This window comes from Podarcis raffonei, chromosome 2 (genome assembly GCF_027172205.1).
Source record: "Podarcis raffonei isolate rPodRaf1 chromosome 2, rPodRaf1.pri, whole genome shotgun sequence".
NCBI lineage: Eukaryota > Metazoa > Chordata > Lepidosauria > Squamata > Lacertidae > Podarcis > Podarcis raffonei.
This window is the reverse complement of record NC_070603.1, coordinates 109,036,963-109,059,511: the sequence shown is the minus strand read 5'-3', so window position 1 is coordinate 109,059,511 and position 22,549 is coordinate 109,036,963. Positions and strand designations below refer to the sequence as shown.

Genomic DNA, 22,549 nt, shown 5'->3' with positions numbered 1-22,549 from the left:
TATCCATCTAAATGCCTAAACAACACCCTTGGGTCCTGTGCATCTGTTTGCTGTACAAATGGCATTGGCAAACCACAACATTCATTGCACTATGGGGTGTGTTTCGTCATGCCCATTTACTGGGTGACATTGCCCAGCTCAGCATTGACAGAAAGGTTCCTGGTTATGGTGGAAGCCAGGTAGACAAAACCACCTGCCACTTCAGATGTCCCAGGATGTTGTTGGTCTTCGTCAGGCTGATGGTGAGGCCAAACGCCCTGCAGGCTCGGGCGAAACGGTCCATTAGTCTTGGCAGAGCTTCCTCAGAGTGCGCTGTCATCTGCAAACAACAACTCTCCGATAAGGACCCGCCGTACTGTCAAAGTCACATTTTACAGATAAAACAAAGAACTCTGGAATACCGACACATTCTCTTATTGTGCATGATGCTGAGGCTATCTTAAGATTCACTTTAAAGCTGAAATGAAAAATGTAGAGAGAGAAAGAAAGAAAAATTAAACTCACAAAGCTTTTTTTTTAAAAAAAGGAACCTGCAGGCACCCTCCTCTTGTGGAATGTTTAAAAAGTTAAACTATTAAAAGAAAACAGTCAACTTCTTGTGAAGGTTTCGAAGAAATGTGGATCAGTTTGTTTTATTTGGGAATCTGTTATGTACTGAATTGAATAGGATCCAAATGGCAGCAGTCTGATTGGTCCTAGAACAATAGGATTCAGAATGCAGCAGTCTGATTGGTCCTAGAACAATAGTATCCAGAATGCAGCAGTCTGATTGGTCTTCTGGAGCCACCCAATCCAACTCCAGGTGGAAGTGAATCCGCAACCTGATTGGCCTACAGGAGAATCCCAGAACTGACCAATCACGTGGGGCCCATTGTGTAAATAATGAGGAACTTCGATTCCTCATTACTATGAGCTGAATAAAGAGCTTGAAATCCACACTCGACTCTGAGTATACTTCAGAATCCCTGTGTGCTCCTTTAATTAGCTTAAGTTTACAAAGCTCAAGAGCATGCTCAGAGTCTCTCAGCAGTTAAGGCTTAACTGATCTGGAACAAGTTGATCCTGTGTATGCACTCTGCCATAATTACATGTCTCGGACCAAGCTCTGTATAAACCAACCTTTGCAAAAATAATAATCATAATAATCCCCACAACAGCAAGCTGGGAATGGACTTCAACTCAGTGGATATGCATGCAGATGGTACTAGGTACAATTGCCACTGGCATGTCCAGGTTGAGCTGGGAATGCCCACCCCCACCCCCGTCCGAAATCTTGGTGAGCCCTGCCAGTCAGTGTAGACAATATTGACTTAAATGGACCCAAAGTCAAACAGCTTCCTATGCTCCACAAGGTGGTCCACTGGAAATCAGAGCATGGTTTATTGGTGGGCTGCCTTCTGCTCACTGCTCTATTATGCTCAGTGCATTATTTGCCCAAGTCTTCCTTGGGAAACACAAAAGGAGATTCCCTAGATTACTCAATAACCTGTGATTGCCTTATCACCTTCCGTCTGAGGTGGTGAGAAAAGGCCATGATCCATGATGCTATGTCACATGATAAACTAGGCTCTGCATAGTTTCGTTTCATTTGTGGTTTCCCAGTATGCAAGTATGTTGTCTGGCATCTTGACAATCTTCTTTCGTCGTTTAGATTTCTTTAAAAATAACAAACAGTTGTCAGGGAAGGCTTGAAAATGTTTGGGTTGCATCTTGGCAGAGGAAGCTCAGGAAACAAGGGCAAAAGAGGTTGTGCAACGTTCACTGTTTTGGGCAGTGGGAAGGGGGGAACTCCAAGGATTTGTGCCGCTCTATGCTGCTGTTCTTAAAAAGCAGAGACATCACCTTGCCAACAAAGGTCCGTATAGTTAAAGCTATAGTTTTCCCAGTAGTGATGTATGGAAGTGAGAGCTGGACCATAAAGAAGGCTGATCACCGATGAATTGATGCTTTTGAATTATGGTGCTGGAGGAGACTCTTGAGAGTCCCATGGACTGCAAGAAGATCAAACCCCATGGACTAGAGCATGCCAGGCACTCCTGTCTTCCACTGCCTCCCGCAGTTTAGTCAAACTCATGCTGGTAGCTTCGAGAACACTGTCCAACCATCTCGTCCTCTGTCGTCCCCTTCTCCTTGTGCCCTCCATCTTTCCCAACACCAGGGTCTTTTCCAGGGAGTCTCTCATGAGGTGGCCAAAGTATTGGAGCCTCAGCTTCAGGATCTGTCCTTCCAGTGAGCACTCAGGGCTGATTTCCTTAAGAATGGATACGTTTGATCTTCTTGCAGTCCATGGGACTCTCAAGAGTCTCCTCCAGCATCGTAAGTTGCCCCTATTCCAAACTTGGTTCAGAGGCTCCTACTGCCAGCTGAGAGAGCTGGTGAGCATGGACCAAGCTGGGCCCTAGGCCACATGACTCAGTCTCTCCTTGTCCCATCCCACTCCCAAAATGCTTCTTTTGGGAGGGATTTATGCTGGTGTAAATCATGCTGACGTAAGATTTTCTGGCAAAATGCTGAGCTGGGGTGATGGACTTACACCAGCATAGCAGACCTTCCAAGTGTCCTTATTTCCCAGGGACAGTCCTGAATTTACAGAAGCTGTCCCAGTTTCTGATTTGATCCCAGAATGTCCTGCTTTTCCTTAAAGGTAAAGGTAAAGGGACCTCTGACCATTGGGTCCAGTCGTGGCCGACTCTGGGGTTGGGGCACTCATCTCGCTTTATTGGCCGAGGGAGCCGACATACAGCTTCCGGGTCATGTGGCCAGCATAACTAAGCTGCTTCTAGCGAACCAGAGTAGCGCACGAAAACGCTGTTTACCTTCCCGCCGGAGCGGTACCTATTTATCTACTTGCACTTTGACGTGCTTTTGAACTGCTAGATTGGCAGGAGCAGGGACCGACCAACGGGAGCTCACCCCATTGTGGGGGTTCGAACTGCCGACCTTCTGATCGGCAAGTCCTAGCCTCTGTGGTTTAACCCACAGCGCCACCTGCTTTTCCTTAGGACATCCCTATTTTTATTGGAGAAACGTTGAAGGGTGTTATGCACTGAGCTAGGATCCTAGAACAATAGGCAGGTAGAATCCTAGAATGCAACAACCAGATTGGCCTGCAGGAGCAGCCCAATCAGGCCCCAGGAGGAAGTTAATTAGCCTATTGGGTCAGGAGGATCCTAGAATGCAACAACAGTCCAATCAGGCTCCAGGAGGGAAGAAGAGTCAGCCAATCACAAGGGACCCATTGTGTAAATAATGTATATTAAGCCTGAGGTTCGGGGGGCAGGGGGATTCAGTTCACTCAGCACATAACAAAGGGTGTGGCATAGGTCCTTTCAATTATAATATCTGCATGGTTATGGGTTATTCCCCCATCCCTGATTTACATGGATTGCAGAGCAACTGTACATGTGAAAACCAGCTCCTGGAAGGGCTTCTCTGAAAGACGAACGTCTCCTTGCATGCAGATGCAGCGATAGGGAAAAGATGTCAGATGGCTACTGGTGTCACACCAGCAGCTAAGAACCCAGGAATCCTGCTGGATATTCAAAAACACCTGAGGCAAGCCACACAACCTCAGAGGACTCATTTGATAGGAAGATTTTTATAAAATGAGCCACCATCTAACTGATTGCACTTCTCACAAGGCTCTGAGTCGCAAACCTCAACTGACTTTTAACAAGCTTTAGCAAACCTCTGGGAGATCAGGAGGCACAGTCGCTGTGGGGAATTAACATCATCAATTATCTTGCTAATTGCTCCCCCACAATGCAGGTGCCCTTTTTCCCAAGGCACTGGCCCTCTTACCTCATCTTATCAGAAATCAAAGAGGCACAGGTAAGCCGTGATCATGGGAGGGAGAATTCTTGCATCTCTGGTTGTGTTGTGATTATGCAACGGGGACGTTCCAGAAAGCCTGACATTTCTGGTCTTACCGGAATGTCGCAGCTGAAACACCGGGCCTTACATAAGGGCCTGTGAGAGTGCGTCACCTGTTCCACAAAAGACCAATGTTGAGAGGAAAGTGAGTCAGGGCAGCTGACAGAAAGCGGAGCCAGGAACCAAGGGGGTGGCAGAGCTAAATAATAAAAACGAAACATGCACCATTGTTCATAAAGCTCTTCCTGTCTGGGTGTCTGCCACCTGCCCAGATTTTAACTTGTCTGAATTAATTTTAAGATGTTATTTAATTAATTGATGTCTGTTTTTATACATACTGTGTTGCTTTTATGATGTTAGCCGCTCTGAGCCTGGCCTAGGCAGGGGAGGACGGGATACAATATTATTATTATTATTATTATTATTATTATTATTATTATTATTATTAATTTTATTTATACCCTGCCTTCCCCAGCTGAGACCGGGCTCAGGGCGGCTAACAACCAATAATAAAACAAGTTGATTGAAATACAGCTTAAAAACAAGATTAAAATACAACATTAAAATGCAGCCTCATCACAGGAGGAGAAAGGAAAAAGAAAAAAAGAGGGGGAGGGAGTCAAATTGATTCCAAGCCAAAGGCCAGGCGGAAGAACTCTGTGTTACAGACCCTGCGGAAAGAAATCAGATTCCACGGGGCCCTGGTCTCATGAGAAAAAGCGTTCCACCAGGCCGGAGCCAGTGTAGAAAAGGCCCTGGCTCTGGTTGAGGCTAATCTGACTTCCTTAGGGCCCGGAACCTCTAGGACACGGGTGTCAAACACAAGGCCCGTGGGCCGAATCCGGCCCGCCAGACCTCGTCATGTGGCCCGTGTAGCCGCCACCGGCCGCCAGCCTTCACCTTTTATTCTCGCTCTTTTTTTTTTGACACAAGAAAGCCACCTCTTCAGCACATGCGCGGCAACCTACAAGCCAGAGAACGTCTGCCCTCTAGCGGCGCTGGCCGTTCTACACAGGAAACCTCCACTTTACATACATTCAGGAAACCTCCACTTGTTTTTATATTGAGCGCATGCCATCCTGTGATGTGACAGATCCAACGGCTGCCTGAACCCTTCTCTCCTGTACTGTATGTCCTACAGATAGAACCGGCCCTTTGAGGGTGACCAAACTGCTGATGCGGCCCCCGATGAATTTGAGTTAGACACCCCTGCTCTAGGGGGTGCTATTTATGGAGCTTAAGGTCCTCCGTGGGGCATACTGGGAGAGGCAGTCCCGTAGGTACGAGAGTCCTATTATTATTATTATTATTATTATTATTATTATTATTATGATTGATTGGTTGATTGATGGACCCAGTGGGCAGCCAGAACTGCCCAGGAAGAGGCTGGAACCCGCAATCATCATCCTGTTATTTGTATGTTGCCTTTCCACTGGAAACCAATCTCAAGGCGGCTCCAAGGACTACAAACTCTACCTAATTCACCAGCCCCTCTTTACCCTGCCCTCTGACACTTGAGATGTACATCTTTTAGGAGCCACCCTATACTTGTGGCCGCAATTTGTTGAAACCGATTTACATGTTGTCTTCTAAATTGTCGCCGCATGCCCTGGGACCTTAGGGCAAAGGGCGTGTAGGAAATTAATCACAACAACAACAGTGACAAGACGAGTCGAAAAGGGAAACAGCCGTAAACAACAGGCTAGTGGAAACCTCTCGTATTAATAAATTTGCAGTAAAATCGGGCAGTCCACCGATCATCCTCTGGAAAGCCTAATGATAAAAATACATAATTCAGAGAGCAGCAAAAAAATAAATACAGTAAAGTAAAAATGCGTCCCTAAAACTTAATATTGACCCCAGGGAAAAGCCCCTAAAGTAAATAACCCCATGATAGTACCCTGAATGGTAGCAATATTTGTTGGTGGAGTCAGTCGAGGCCACGCCCTCCCAGTCCCAGGCCACAAAAGCAGGGAGCAGGTCACAGCAAAAAAAGGTGTCTGGCACCTTTGTCAGGATCCGAGCACAAAAGCATTTCCCCCTCCTGTGGTTTCCAGCAATTGGAATCGGAAACATTACATTTAGGGATGTATTTTTATGTTTGATCTTTTATTGTGTTTTTAATATCCTTTTGGAAGCTGCCCAGAGTGGCTGGGGAGGCCCGGCCACAGATGGGTGGGGTATAAGTAATAAATTGTTGTTGTTGTTGTTGTTGTTGTTGTTGTTGTTGTTGTTGTGTATTGAGTCAAAGGATTTTATATCTGTATTATTATTGTCTGTATTTGCATTAGGGTAAAGTAACTGCCTTTTGGTTCCAGAGGGTACAGCTACTATTGGTTCATTTAAGCTGCTGTATTTGGATCCTCTGTCTTATTGGTTTCCTCCAAAAGGCAGGACTGTGATTGCCTGATATTGTTCCCTCCAAAATGTATCCTTTCTAGCTAGTTCCCTGTCCCTATAAATGTAGCTCTCCCCTCCTCAGTTCTCAGTCTTGTTTGCTTTAATAAAGAAGTGTTACTACAGAACTGTCTCCAGCATATTATGTCAAGAGAGCTGAAATCACAAACCCCACGTCACAACAATTATTATTATTATTTTACCGTCTTTAGCTTTGGAGGCAGAGCATAGCCATAATGGCCAGTAGCCATTCATAGCTCCCTCATCCATGAATTTGCCTTAGTTTTTAGAAAGCCATGTCAGTTGGTGGCTTCACTGCCTCCTGTGGAAGTGAGTTCCATAGTTTAACTGTGCGACAAAGTACTTCCTTTTCTTTCTACAGAAGCTTCTAACATTCAGCTTCATGGGATGTGCGAGAGTTCAAGCGTTAGGAGAGAGGGAGAAGAAATTTTCTCTCACCTCTTTTTCCATGCCTGCATACTTTTATGAACGTCCATCTGGTGTCACCTTTTACTCACCGCTTTTCTCCACACTAAAAAGCCCAAAACATTGGCCTTGCCATTGCCACTCTCATCACGGTTGCTACCATTTAAAGAAGTGCATAGGAACATAGGAACCTGCCTATACAGTGGTACCTCGGGTTACAGACGCTTCAGGTTACAGACGCTTCAGGTTACAGGCTCTGCTAACCCAGAAATAGTACCTCGGGTTAAGAACTTTACCTCAGGATGAGAACAGAAATCGTGTGGCGGCAGCAGGAGGAACCATTAGCTAAAGTGGTACCTCAGGTTAAGAACAGTTTCAGGTTAAGAATGGACCTCCAGAACTAATTAAGTACTTAACCCGAGGTACCACTGTACTGAGTCAGGTCATTGGTCCATCTAGCTCAGTATTGTCTACACTGATTGGGAGCAGCTCTCCAGGATTATCAGACAGGGAACCTCTCCCAAGCCTACCTGGAGATGCTGGGGATTGAACCTGGGGCCTTCAGCTTGCAAGGCAGACACTCTACCACTGAGCTAACCCCAACCGTTCCCTGTTCTGTAGGATGCAGTGGGATTTACTTCTGAGGAAAGCATGCCTTGCTAGAATTGGGTAGCTGCATATAGCAGCAGCAACATTTTCCACTCCTGCCCTCTTAGTCCTTACCCCATCCAATTTACAGTGGTACCTCGGGTTATCTGAAGGTCTGTTCTTAACCTGAAACTGTTCTTACCCTGAGGTACCACTTTAGCTAATGGGGCCTCCCGCTGCCGCTGCACTGCCGCCGTGCGATTTCTGTTCTCATCCTGAAGCAAAGTTCTTAACCCGAGGTACTATTTCTGGGTTAGCGGAGACTGTAACCTGAAGCGTCTGTAACCCGAGGTACCACTGTATTTTGCATTGCTATTTTAAAGATACTGCAGTATTGGGCTGTCTCCTTCAGAATCTCCAGTGCTCCAGGGCAGTGCAGTCTTCCAAGCACTATTTGAGCTACAGTACATCCTCTTCTATAAATTGGCATTTCCATTTCCTCCCCACCCACCCCCACCCCAATCTTTCAATAAAGTTGTCAACAATTAAAATTCTGGGCTGGTCATTTCAGAGCCTCAGTGTCTCTGCCTATAAAATGGGCAATAAAACTATCGCCCGAGCGTGCCAGGAAAGTTAATTAGCTGATGTGCAGACGGACGGAGACAGAAATAGCTGTGAGTTATTATTATTATGGTTGCTGAAATGAGCTCAAGGGATGGCAAGGGTACTGATCCCTTTCGTGGCATTCCACAGACGTGATACACGAGGGAAGCATTTCCGTCTTGGAAGGAACTAAACAACTTAAGAGGAAGTTCGAAAGCTGCAAATCGGGTTCCTTTGAAAACAAGGATCCATGCAAGGTGCATCATCAGAGACTTAGAAATAACACCATTCCTATGCTTATTATTGATGGTTGTGAAGCTTAGTGAAAGCCAGGGCATTCCAGGGATCTGCACCCAGACAAACACAACCCCTTCCCATATTGCACATCTGAAGAGCCCTGCTGGGAACCTGAGGGTCATCTAGTCCAACCCCCTGCAATGCAGGAATCTTTTGCTCAATGTGGCTCTTGAACTCTGAGCTTAAGAGAGACATACTCTACCCAGATGGAGCATGTGAATCCCAGACTGCAGTCTGCAGAACTCAAAGAGCGATATTAAGACTCAAGTAATTATAATAAGTGGTAGTAGTCATGTAACTGAATTGCAGATGGGGAAAGGCAGGTCTCTGTCCCAAGGACAATACAATTTATATATCACCAATAAGGTAGGATGGTGGGGTGAGGCAAAGTTTAAAAAAAGATATATGGGTACAAAGTGCACTTAATGCACTTAGGTCTAGTTTCAGTTGTGGGTGATGACTAGCTGATGACTTAATGGACAAATCTGAGGTGGGGTATAATACTTGTAAGGACGCGGGTGGCGCTGTCGGTTAAACCACAGAGCCTAGGACTTGCCGATCAGAAGGTTGGCGGTTTGAATCCCTACGACGGGGTGAGCTCCCGTTGTTTCAGTCCTTGCTCCTGCCAACCTAGCAGTTCGAAAGCACGTCAAAGTGCAAGTAGATAAATAGGTACTGCTCCAGCGGGAAGGAAAATGGTGTTTCTGTGCGCTGCTCTGGTTCGCCAGAAGCGGCTTAGTCATGCTGGCCACATGACCCGGAAGCTGTGCGCCGGCTCCCTCAGCCAATAAAGCGAGATGAGCGCCGCAACCCCAGAGTCGGCCACGACTGGACCTAATGGTGAGGGGTCCCTTTACCTTTTTATAATACTTGTATTAACATTTATTCTTCCCTTCCGTTTCATAGAAATAGCTTCAATTGCTAAATCTTGTCACTTTCAGTGTGTATTGTCTGTATTGGGTTTGAAATTGTTCTTACATATGACATTGTTTTTAATGGTTTGCACAGACGCAGTGGTTTTTACTTGTTTATACTGCATATATGGAATGGTTTAAATCATTTATACACATTGAATTTTTTTTTATATGGGATTGCTTTAAAAGGTGGAATTGTTTGTGCATTTATGGGATTGTTTTCAATTTCTTTATTGTTGGTGTTTCTGCGGGGAAATCGCTTTGAGATATTTTATGGGAAGTGAAATCAAATAAGTTTGGGGTTTTTTATAATAATAATAATAATAATAATAATAATAATAATAATAATAATAAATTTTATTTATATCCCGCCCTCCCCAGCCGAAGCCGGGCTCAGGGCGGCTAACAACACTAAAACAGTGCAACATTATAAAAACATTATAAAAATTAATTAAAATACAAATTGATGGCAACCATAAACTAAAGTTTTGTAAAGATTGCCAAAGGAGGGAGTCAGGCTGCGCCCTGACCAAAGGCCTGGTGGAACAGCTCTGTCTTGCAGGCCCTGCGGAAAGATGTCAAGTCCTGCAGGGCCCTAGTCTCTTGTGACAGAGTGTTCCACCAGGTCGGAGCCACAGTCGAAAAAGCCCTGGCTCTAGTTGAGGCCAGCCTAACCTCTCTGTGGCCTGGGACCTTCAAGATGTTTTTATTTGAAGACCGTAAATTCCTCTGTGGGGCATACCAGGAGAGGCGGTCCCGTAGGTACGAGGGTCCTAGGCCGTATAGGGCTTTGAAGGTTAAAACCAGCACCTTAAACCTGATCCTGTACTCCACCGGGAGCCAGTGCAGCTGGTATAGCACCGGATGAATGTGATCTCGCAGCGAAGACCCCGTAAGGAGTCTCGCTGTGGCATTCTGCACCCGCTGGAGTTTCTGGGTCAGTCTCAAGGGCAGCCCCACGTAGAGCGAGTTACAATAATCCAGTCTGGAGGTGACCGTCGCGTGGATCACCGTGGCTAGGTCAGGGCGAGAGAGGTAAGGAGCCAACTGCTTAGCTTGGCAGAGATGAAAAAATGCCGCCTTTGTTATAGCTGCAATCTGCGCCTCCATGGAGAGGGAGGTATCGAAGATTACACCCAAACTCTTAACGGACGGTGCTGGCACTAATTGCACCCCCGCAAGAGATGGGAGTTGCCCCCTCAATCTCATATCGTCCCGTCCCAGCCAGAGGACCTCTGTCTTCGAAGGATTTAACTTCAACCGGCTCCCACGTAACCATCCAGCCACAGCTTCCAAGCATCTGATCAGTGTGTCTGGGGCGAAGTCAGGATGGCCATCCATCAACAGATAGAGTTGGGTGTCATCAGCACACTGATGGCAGCCCAGCCCAAAACTCCGGACAAGCTGGGCGAGGGGGCGCATAAAGATGTTAAAAAGCATTGGGGAGAGTATCGCACCCTGGGGCACTCCACCCACTAAGGAGTGGCGGGATGACAGTTCCCCCCCAAGCGCCACCCTCTGTCCCCGACCAGAGAGAAACGAGCACAGCCATTGAAGGACTGTGCCCTGGATCCCCACGTCGGCAAGGCGGTGGTCCAGGAGTTCGTGATCGACCATGTCGAAGGCTGCTGACAGGTCTAGAAGAATCAGCAGCCCCGACCCGCCTCGATCCAGCTGCCTGCAGAGATCATCTGTTAGGGCGACCAGAGCCGTCTCGGTCCCATGACCAGCGCGGAAGCCGGACTGGAATGGATCCAGAGCCGATGTTTCATCCAGAAACCTACCAAGCTGTTCCGCAACCGCTCTCTCAATCACCTTACCTAGGAATGGAAGATTTGAAACCGGGCGGTAATTGGATAGATCTAAGGGATCTAATGATGTTTTCTTTAAAAGCGGGCGCACCACTGCCTCCTTCAGTTCCCCTGGGAATGTCCCGGTGCCAAGGGACAAATTGATGATATCCCCCAGGGGGCCCTGCACCTCGTCTGGACACGCTCTAATCAGCCAGGACGGGCACGGGTCGAGAGGACAAGTGGTGGGCTTTCCAGCTCGGAGGAGTCTGTCCACATCGGCTGGGGATATCCGGTCAAAGTGGTCCAATACTGGACCCGAGGACAGTCGAGGGGCCTCCAGTTCCTTTATTGTATCCAAATTGGCAGGGAGGTCATGGTGGAGCAACAGGACCTTCTCCACAAAAAAGCTCGCAAATGCCTCACAGCTGTGTGTCAAATTGTTATTTAAATTTGGCTGTCCTTCGAGGGACGTTAAAGACCGAATTATACTAAATAATTGCGCCGGGCGAGAGCTAGCAGATGCAATGGAGGCCGAGAAGTAGGACTTCTTAGCGGCCTTCACTGCCATCTCGTAGGTTTTCATAAAAACCCTATAAGATGTTCTTGAAGCTCCGTCACGGGCACCCCGCCATACTCGCTCTAGCCGTCTGAGGTCCCGCTTCATTTTCCGGAGCTCCTCGGTAAACCAGGGAGCCCGGTTTCTGCGGGGTCGCAGAGGGCGCTTAGGTGCGATCTCATTGATGGCTGCCAGGAGCTGGGTATTCCAGCCCTCAACAAGCTCAGTCAATGAGTCGCCAGGGGGAGAAAGGTCCCGCAAGGCTTGGCGGAATCTATCAGGGTCCATCAGCCTCTGTGGGCGAGCCCAAATCGGCTCGCCACCTAAGCAGGGTGGGGGTGGAACGTCAATCCTGGCTTTCAGAGCGTAGTGATCAGACCATAGCACCTTCATCGAAGGAAACATGATCATATCTATACCGACGCCAAAGATCAAATCCAGCGTGTGGCCTGCTTGATGTGTGGGGCCCGAAACAAACTGGGAGAGCCCTAGTGTCGCCATGGAAGACACCAGGTCCAGAGCCTGTGAGGAGGGAGTGGCATCAGCATGGATGTTGAAGTCCCCCAATACCAATAGGTTAGGGAACTCCAAGGCCCAGCCAGCCACCGCCTCCAGCAGGCCTGACAGGGTGGCTGCTGGTGCGCTAGGTGGCCGGTACACCAGCCAGACAGTCAAGCTCACCTCGGAGCCCCACACTAGGCCAACACATTCAATGCCGGGGATCGATGGCGATGGTAGAGCCCTGAAAGAACAATCTTCCCGGATTAATAATGCCACCCCTCCCCCCCGGCCCATAGTCCGCGACTGGTGGAGGACGGAGAAACCCGGGGGCGCCATCTCTTGTAAGGTAACAGTATCCCCTTCGCGCACCCAGGTCTCCGTCACACAAGCCAGGTCGACCCCCTGCGAGATGAAAAAATCTCGCAGGGTGGCGGTTTTGTTGCCTATAGACCTGGCATTGCACAACACCAGTGACGGAGGTGAGTAATCCTTGCTCACCCTACCCTCGTCTCTCGGGATGGGGCGCAGATTGGAAGGGGTACGAGCATATCCGTATCTCAATCCCCTTCGCCTATGACATCTGCCCCCACCGCCATACCTCCCTCGCCCCTCCACAGTAGGAATCCCAAGCCTCATACTCGCCTCCATTTACAAAATATAAAAGCAAACAAACAAAAAACAATTACACCAAAACAAAACCAATCCCCACCCCACTCAACAACCATCCCACCCCAACCCAAAATAAAACAAAACAAAATAAAAATACATGGATAAAACCACCGTTTATGGTGGTACAACAAAGTAAAAAGTAAAAACACCTTTAAAAATATAAAAACATTTTAAAAATTTGCTGCAGCAGCACCAGTGTCCTTAAAGTTGTGGCGGTGGTGAGTGTGGGCCCCGCCCCAGGCCCAAGATGGAGAATGGGCTTGCAGGGGGAAGAGTCCTCCCCACAAACTCACGGCAGAGCGTGAGTCTTATGAAGAAGAGAGAATTTGCCATCTCTGTCTTATGAAGAAGAGAGAATATGCCATCTCCTTTCATTATATTTCAAATATCTTAGGTTCCACCTTGTTTTTGAAATGTTAAGTTGTTTTAAACAGTGTTTTTAATATTGTGTATTATTGTGTTTTAATGTTCATGTTGTGTTATAACCCACCCTGAGACCTAGGGCAGGGTAATAACTTGTAATAGCAATAAAAATAATAATAGCCTCTGACATTGCAGCACTCCTTTCTCTGCACTTCCTGTTTCTTCTCTCCAAACTCTCTTCTCTGCTTTGAATTCTTTCTTTCCCTCTGTTTATACACCACCTTTTAACAGCATCAGCAGCTATTGATGCTATTTTAAAATGGAACATTCTATTCATGGATCTCGTGTGGCACACCTGGTTTAGCCCTTGAGGTTGCAAGCCTGAGGGCAGGGCCCATGAGCTATTTTTGTTTGATGAAATGCACCTCGCCTTTGTGAGAGCTCCGTACATAAACAATAAGGAACAAGAATTCTAATGAACCCAGTGAAGGTCTTTGAAGAGGGGGGTCATAGGAGAGATCTCTGGATAATATCTTTTTGAATCATAAAAAAGCTTTAATCAAGTGTATGGACTGCAAGAAGATCCAACCTATCCATTCTGAAGGAAATCAGCCCTGAGTGCTCACTGGAAGGACAGATTGTGAAGCTGAGGCTCCAATACTTTGGCCACCTCACGAGAAGAGAAGAGAAGACTCCCTGGAAAAGAGCCTGATGCTGGGAAAGATGGAGGGCACAAGGAGAAGGGGACGACAGAGGACGAGATGGCTGGACAGAGTTCTCGAAGCTACCAGCATGAGTGTGACCAAACTGCGGGAGGCAGTGGAAGACAGGAGTGCCTGGCGTGCTCTGGTTCAGGGGGTCACGAAGAGTCGGACACGACTAAACAACAACAACAACAATGCTTTTTAAAATTAAAGGTTGATATAGAAGATGACTGCTGGACTCAAATCCATATCATCCCTGTCCACTGGCCATGCTGGCTGGGGCTTATGGGAGTTGGAGTCCAACAACATCTGGACACCACTGCATTGGCTTTGTTGTTGTTGTTGTTGTTTAGTCGTTTAGTTGTGTCCGACTCTTCGTGACCCCATGGACCAGAGCATGGCAGGCACTCCTGTCTTCCACTGCCTCCCGCAGTTTGGTCAGACTCATGTTTGCATGAGCTACATTGGCTACCCCTATCCTAAGCCCTGTCTTAGGTTCCTTCCAGACTGTCATCCTTTTTTGTGCAGATCGCATCCATTCAGGTAGATGCAGGGAGATGTCCTTCATGACTAAAGCACACCTTCATTACCCATTCAGAACCAGGGAGTCCCCCATACCCGCCCACCCCTTGTCCCTCCAAAACAGTACTTCTGTCTTGTCAGGATTCAACCTCAATATTTTACATTCTATTCATGTAAAAACACCTCTGGTCCCAACTGTTCCCCTATAAAAAAATTCACTGCACGCCCACTGGAGATAATCATCATGATGATAATCACCATATAACATCTGCACACATTTGTGCCAAAAAATCAGGAGAAATTGCCTTAATTCATCTGCAATGAGCTTCCTCCATTCTCCTCTTAAGACTGCAGCCAGGGCTTATTAATTTAGTAATTGCATCTCAAATACAGATTTCTGTTCCCTGGCTTCATACCATGTTCTCTATCGTAAACATATTTTTCTGCCTTTAAAAAAGAACGAGGAAGAGTTCTGTGTCATCTGAAAGCTCACATGCTGCAGCAATAAGGTGTGATTGCTACTTATAAAGGTGGTGGTTGTTTTATCGTCCCTCAAAAATTTCCAGGATGTCAAATTCTGGTCCGGCTACCACACAACACATTTCCAAGCCTAGCAGAATATGCACCTTGCAGTTTACACCCTCTGTTTTGGATGGTAAAAACTGCCGATGCCCAACTCACCTTACAGATATAATTAAACGACACACGGCATATTCAACAGATTTTGCCTCTGCAATATCATGCTGCAGTTTTGCTTCACCGCCCCCTCAAAGGCATCCTCAGCCTTTGTCCCAAGAAGAAGGAAAATAATTCCTCCTTCGAGCCGGAATCGAACCAGCGACCTAAGGATGACTACAGTAGTACTCTACAGTCCTCCGCTCTACCAGCTGAGCTATCGAAGGGGTGATGGAAATGCTCTCTGAGTCATTCCTTTTCCCTTCCAGTTTGTGGTTTGCCTAAGACTTACAGCACATGTAGCTCTTCAGTTTAATAATCTGGCCTTGACTCATTTCCTTTAGAATTCCATGTTAATCAACAGCTTCCATTACGAAAAGAAAAAAGGAATTGCCCCAAGGTTTCGCTGTTGTCTTGCGTGTAAGGTTTTGTTTCTGGCCATGCTAATAACAGGTCACACATGATCCCAGGCATGTACACACACACAAATGCAAACACAGCCCCCTTCCTCACCTCATCAGCTGAGGAAGAAGGGTAGAGGCCCCCGATTCTTCAGACTATCAATATGGTGAGTGGAGAGGTGTGATCCCCCCCCCATCCCTGTCATAGTGATGGGCTGGGGAAATGAGGTTTAACCGTCTCTGCTCAGCTCAGCACCACAATGGGAATGAAAAGTGTGCTGTCTCCACTTGCCTCTGCATTATTGTTTGTTTTTCCACTGGCAACTTCTCCCCCAACAGAAAATCAGGTCAGTGACCAGTGGGCAACTGGGGAAAGGTCAGTGGCTCCCAGTATGTTTCCTAACACAATTCAAAGTGTTGGTGCTGACCTTTAAATCCCTAAACGGCCTCAGCCCAGTATACCTCAAGGAGCATCTCCACCCCCATCGTTCTGCCCGGACACTGAGGTCCAGCGCCAAGGGCCTTCTGGCGGTTCCCTCACTGCGAGAAGCCAAGTTACAGGGAACCAGGCAGAGGGCCTTCTTGGTAGTAGCGCCCACCCTGTGGAACGCCCTCCCATCAGATGTCAAGGAAATCAACAACTATCTGACAGGGCAGCCCTGTTTAGGGAAATTTTTAATGTTTGATGTTTTATAGTGATTTTAATATTTTGTTGGGAACCAGATAAATAAATTATTATTAGTATTATTAGCCTTCAGACTGGCACCCCTCCTTTGTCCCCTAATGTGGTGGGGCAGTCAATCCCACTATGAAACTCCTCAGTATTATACTTATTAACATTATTGCATTATTATTATTATTATTATTAATTTATATAGTAATAAAAGCATACCTTCATCCAAAAAAGGAATGGAGAAAGGAAGGGGATCCAAAATTGCGTCATCTCAAATATGGTTCATGGTCTCTGAATCCAAAGTTATCCTCTAGCATCTTTGCACATGTAGGTCTGAATATGCGGTCTGTATGTCCACATACAGATTACCAGGGGGTTGTCATCGATAAGACACCTTTTCAAATAGTGATAAGACATTAAGGCCAGCAATTCACCAGACAAACGAAGGCTTGGACTTCTTGTTGCAGAACTGCAAGGTCCACCATCAGGGCCCTCCGCCGTTGGCCAACTGTTAACTTCCAAAGTGCAGGACCGGCGTTGGTGCAACAACTCTGGGAAGACGCTCCTTGCTTGGCTTTGCTGATCCAGTTCCGGATTCTGCTGGGCAAGCTCCCCTGGTGGCCCAGACCATCCTGCAAAACCCATCCTGTTCCTGCTGGACATAGAATCATAGATTTGCACAGCTGGAAACGGACCTCAAGGGTCCAACCCCAATCACAGCTGAAGAACCCCAGGAAGATGGCCATCCAGCCTCTGTTTAGTCTCTGTGACTAGCCTTGCCCTCTGGTCAGTCCCTCTTCTAGTCTATGGCAACTGTCCATCAACTTGGGGTTGGCCAATGTGGAGATCTATTCAGGTCCTCCTCCTGATAAAAATGCAGATGTCTTGAACTGCACGTCCTCCTCCAGCCCACGTTGCTCTTTGATTATATTATCATGTTACAGGATCAAGGTCAGCCCTCCAGGTCTTGATTACACAGGGCTGCTGAGACAAGCCCAAGGCAGTGGACTGCCGGGCCGATTCTGCATTGCTTCTCGTGGATCTGCAATAGCCACATGGCTGTTTCTGACGCAATACATTCAGAGTCTCCTTCAGGGGCTGTAGAAGAAGAAATTACCAAATCAGATACAGAGGTGAGTTCCAAGGAACTGAACCTCTTCCGAGGAAAAAAGATTCATCACTTTCTCTGAACCGAGGTCAGAGGGTTCCAGAGCCCTAACTTGTTTCAGTTATGGATACTCTAGCTGAGATTTCTCATTGCAGGGGGTTGGACTAGATGAAGAAGAAGAGTTTGGATTTGATATCCCCCTTTATCACTACCCTAGGGAGTCTCAAAGCGGCTAACCTTCTCCTTTCCCTTCCTCCCCCACAACAAACACTCTGTGAGGTGAGTGGGGCTGAGAGACTTCAAAGAAGTGTGACTGGCCCAAGGTCACCCAGCAGCTGCATGTGGAGGAGCGGAGACGCGAACCCGGTTCCCCAGATTACGAGACTACCTCTCTTAACCACTACACCACACTGGCTCTCACCTTGAGGAGATGAACCTTGAGGAGGGCAGGGTCCCTTCCGACTCTACAATTCTATGATTCTGTATGTAAAATGTGAACCAGGCTCTTTGCAATAACCAGGGCTACATTTTAGCACCCACAAAATGGTGTGGGCCCAGCTCCTTCACCAAGGAGAAGGGGTGAGTGAAGATCTACATCAGGAACAAGGATGGGAGGAGACCAACAGCGCCTCCTATTGGCCAAGAAACCACTGTAGAGGTGGCATTGGGGAGGGGGCAGATCTGGTCTTCGAGGAGTGCACTGCAGCTGTTGCTGCCACCAGTGGGCGATGTGCTCCTTGGAGGCTGGATCTGTTGCCCCTATGGATCCTGCCACCTGAAGCAGTCGCCTCACCTTGCCTCATGGTTGGACCGGCCTTGGCCATAATTAAGCTCTACGAAATCGCGACCAACTTTTGACCTGGAAAACGGCGTTAAGCTCCCAGCACCAAGCACCTATCTTTCCGCACCAGCAAATTAAGGTGGGCATTGTTATAATGAGGCTGTTATTGGAATGATACTGGAAAATCTATAAATATGTATTTTTTAAAAAAATTAAGAGCTGTGAGAAAGATCAGGACAAGTGATGCCTTGGGGAAAAAGGTGGGCTGCGCACAGCAATTAATGGTTGCAATTTGCTTACCTTCCAGCAAAGCGTTTAATTACTCCCAGCCCGTGCCTTCTGCTAATCTGCTGGAAAGGGCAATTTTCTAGGATTACACATATTTGGGCTGAGACAACCTTTTGCTTCCCATAATGAGCACAACAGCACACGTAATTAGGAAACTCTGTAAGCAGGGAACCAACGGCACTTTCCTCCGTTGGGTGATTGTATTAATTCTTTGGCCAAATAAGGAAGCTTTCAAAGCTCAGCACCACTGGGCTGTTCCAAAGGAAGCTCTACTCAGAGTAAACCCATTAAAAGGAGTGGGTGGAATCAGGGCTGGATTTAGGCTTTGATGAGGCCCTAAGCTACAGAAGGTAATGGGGCGCTTTATATGCCCAGCTGTTCTTTGTCAACAACAAATTGTCACTGTTTTTTGTGTTGAATGTATGCTATATGGTAATTTGTGGACCTAGGTAAAGGTAAAGGTACCCCTGCCCGTACGGGCCAGTCTTGCCAGACTCTGGGGTTGTGCGCCCATCTCACTCAAGAGGCCGGGGGCCAGCGCTGTCCGGAGACACTTCTGGGTCATGTGGCCAGCGTGACATCGCTGCTCTGGCGAGCCAGAGCCGCACACGGAAACGCCGTTTACCTTCCCGCTAGAAAGCGGTCCCTATTTATCTACTTGCACCCGGGGGTGCTTTCGAACTGCTAGGTTGGCAGGCACTGGGACCGAGCAACGGGAGCGCACCCCGCCGTGGGGATTCAAACCGCCGACCTTTCGATCGGCAAGCCCTAGGCGCTGAGGCTTTTACCCACAGCGCCACCCGCGTCCCCTAATTTGTGGACCTAATAGGTATCTAAAGCCATTTGCACATAACAAAAGATGTGTTTTATCAAAGTATTTTGGAAATCTACATCTAGTTTTTTCCCCTTTACTTTTTCTTTTGGCCCCCAAGAGACCACAACACCTTGGGTAAAGGCTGTTCTCCAACTGGAGCTCTCTCAGGCCAGTGTTTCCCAGTTGTCGGTGTTTACGCTATTTTTTCTTTTAGATTTGCCTTGAGTGTTTCAACTTCTTTTGTTGACCACCAGCATTACGCTTTCCATTCTTAAGTTTGGAATAGAGTAGTTGCTTTGGAAGACGATCATCAGGCGTCCGAACAACATGACCGGTTCAACGAAGTTGATGTTGAAGAATCATTGCTTCGACACTGGTGATCTTTGCTTCATCTAGCACACTGGTATTAGTTCGCCCATCTTCCCAAGTGATGTTGAATCCGGTCCAGTGAAGCTAAATTAGTCATGCCCAGGGCTTTTTTTCAGCCAGAAATAACAGGAACTGAGTTCTGGCACCTGTCAGGTAGATGCCATTGCCATGATAAGAGAAGAAGGAAGGCATTCATGGTGAGTTCCAGAACCTCTTTCTCTAGAAAAATAGCACTGGTCATGCTTATTATCTTCAGTGGGTCTCGTCTGAGCAGGACTAGCACTCGATACAACCTACTCCTTCTAATAACTAATTCAGGTGTGGAGTGCCAAGGTAGGAGGACACTTTGCATTGTAAACATCTGAGCGAGATCATTGGTCCATCTAGCTCAATATTGCTTTCAGGTGGGGGTTGCTTCCAGTCCTACCTGGAGATGCTGGGGATTGAAGCTGGGACTCAAGCAGATGCTCTACCACTGAGCTATATCCCGTCTCCAAACCCTAAAGGGTATGAGTCAATGTTCCATCTCTGTGTTGACATCTCTTGGTAGATGCAATGGAAAGCAAGGGATGGGGACAACAGTCCCCTTTCAATCCATTGGCATCAGACATCCTTTTCAGTAACATGAGCCAGAATATCAAATGCATTTTCTCCCTACAGCCCCCTTTTGAACCCAGGCCTTTTGCTTCCTGAGGCTGACAGCAGTATAGGGTTTCCCCAGCTCCCCCAATTCCAATACAGAAGCTCACCCTATTGGCAACTGAATCTTAGGCTTGTTGTTGTTTCGTCATTTAGTGGTGTCCGAAGCTGTTTTTTATTTATTTTTGTTTTTATTTTGTGTTGTAAACTATGTGATATTTGGCTGAAGGGTGGTATACATTGCTGTTTAGTCGTGTCCGACTCTTCGTGACCCCATGGACCAGAGCACGCCAGGCACTTCTGTCTTCCACTGCCTCCCGCAGTTTGGTCAAACTCATGCTGGTAGCTTCGAGAACACTGTCCAACCATCTCGTCCTCTGTCGTCCCCTTCTCCTTGTGCCCTCCATCTTTCCCAACATCAGGGTCTTTTCCAGGGAGTCTTCTCTTCTCATTAGGTGTCCAAAGTATTGGAGCCTCAGCTTCAGGATCTGTCTTTATAGTGAGCACTCAGGGCTGATTTCCTTAAGAATGGATAGGTTTGATCTTCTTGCAGTCCATGGGACTCTCAAGAGTCTCCTCCAGTGCCATAATTCAAAAGCATCAATTCTTCGGCGATCAGCCTTCTTTATGGTCCAGCTCCCACTTCCATACATCACTACTGGGAAAACCATAGCTTTAACTATACAGGCCTTTGTTGGCAAGGTGATGTCTCTGCTTTTTAAGATTCTGTCTAGGTTTTTCATTGCTTTTCTCTCAAGGAGCAGGTGTCTTTTAATTTCTTGACTGCTGTCACCATCTTCCCCCAAAGAACCCCGGGAACTGCTGGACCTAAAATTCCCCAGTGCTCATCACAAACTGCAGTTCCCAAGATTCTTTAGGGGAAGCAACATGCTTTAAATATACAGTACTGCTTAATTCAGCACTGTATCTGGGGCAGCATCCTCCATTGTACCAGAGGGAAGGAGGCTAGCTTAGGGGCCACAGGGCAGCCCAATCGGCAAACACACGTGGCTCTGTTCTCCAACACCTCACTGCCTCTCCCTGCCCCCTGGGACTTGCCGCCTGAGGCAGCCGCCTCCCTCTACCTAATTGCAGGGCCGGCCCCAAATTTTCAAAACACGTCTAGCTGGAGGAAGTCAAAGTGTGAGCACCGCTCCCCTGCTGAAAGAAGGATGGACATGCCTCTGGATGTCTGCGTCATTGAAGGGAGAGAAATGCCAGCTCACTCACATTACAAGAGCATAATCTGAGAATACTCAGCGGGCAAGAATCTTCCAAGATTCCTGAGCCACTGCCTGCTCCCAGGCTTTCAGAGCCTGGCTCAGCTCCCATGCAAATCCTTTCTTCAGCCACTATATAACCATATAGGGCTGTTCCATGAATTGCTGAAGCAGTCAGCTTCTAGCTCCCAGTGGGTGAAATCCTGACCCAAAGTGATCTCGTTGAACTCCACTTGAGTAGTTTCGTTGGAACTGGCAGCTCATCCAGCCTGTGTGTGTGTGTGTGTGAATAACACTTAGCAAGGCTCAGCAAGCGCTACTGAAACAAGCAGTGGCTTTGGGGATAGGGCGAGCTGTGCGGACCAATCAATGATGCCTCATTAATTGAGTCAGTGCAGCATAGTGGTTAGAGAGTCAGACTGGGGCCTAGGAGAGCAGGGTTCGAATCCTTACTCGGCCATGAAGCTCAGTGGGTGGCCCTGGGCCAGTCACCGTCTCTCAGCCTAACCTACCTCACAGGATTGTTGTGAGGCAAACAAAGGGAGGATGAAATTGTGTACACCGCCTTAAGCTCCTTGGGTGAAAAGTTTGTGGTGCCATACATTTAAACCACCATCACAATAAATAAAACCTATCAAGAAAACACTGAGAGCAAGAAAGGGGGAAAACAAGGAAAACAACAGTCCCCCAAACAGAATCATAGAATTGGAAGGAGCCAAGGGTCATCTAGTACAACCCCTGCAATGAAGGAATCACAGCTAAAGCATCCATGACAGACGGCCACCCAACTTCTGCTTAAAAACCTCCAAGGAAGGAGAGTCCACAACCTCCGGAAGCAGACTGTTCCACTGTCAAACAGCCCTTACTGTCAGAATCCACACACACACACACACACACACACACACACACACACACAATATGTTTAGGTTGGATCTAAGGTGTAGAAATGTATTTCCTGAGTGATGGGGGAAATGGCAAGTGTCAGCGCTGCCCAAGGTCCCAGCTCACACAAGACCAACGCTGCTTCTTGCTCAAGTTTAAAAGTCTTTATTGAAGTTCAGTCTCATTTCCAGACGCGCAGCGCGCAACGCTACATCTATCCATCAGACCGTAGAAGTCCCATCTGAATCTCCTCCCCCCTGACACCAGCTTAAGATTCTAGCCTTACTCCACCTCTTCCTCTGTTCCTTCTTTCTCTGGGTCCTTCTGCTAGTCGGAGTCTCAGCCCTCCGAGATTCTTCTGACGCTGATTCTGCCGACTCTCCCCCCCCCCCTCTTTCGGGCTTTAGGACCTGGCTCCCAATCCGGGTTTTCTGCTGTCCCGCGCTCCTCCACATTTGAACTTGGCGCGCGCGCGCAGCCTCCCACTTTCCTT

At 47.5% G+C, this 22,549-nt stretch overlaps 1 protein-coding gene and 1 non-coding gene across 3 annotated transcripts in view; one reads left to right on the top strand and one right to left on the bottom strand.

The window, feature by feature from the left end:
• Positions 1-4,604: 4,604 nt before the first annotated feature.
• LOC128408915 (uncharacterized) overlaps positions 4,605-22,549 on the top strand; it is a 269,287-nt gene continuing 251,342 nt past the window's right edge. For both annotated transcript variants that reach the window (XM_053378984.1, XM_053378981.1), the window contains exon 1: positions 4,605-4,614. The gene's annotated coding sequence lies outside the window, so the exon portion shown is untranslated. The remainder of the gene's footprint in view (positions 4,615-22,549) is intronic.
• Positions 15,021-15,108, bottom strand: TRNAY-GUA (transfer RNA tyrosine (anticodon GUA)). Its single transcript is given in 2 exon segments — positions 15,021-15,056; positions 15,072-15,108. It is a non-coding gene; the product is annotated as a tRNA-Tyr (tRNA).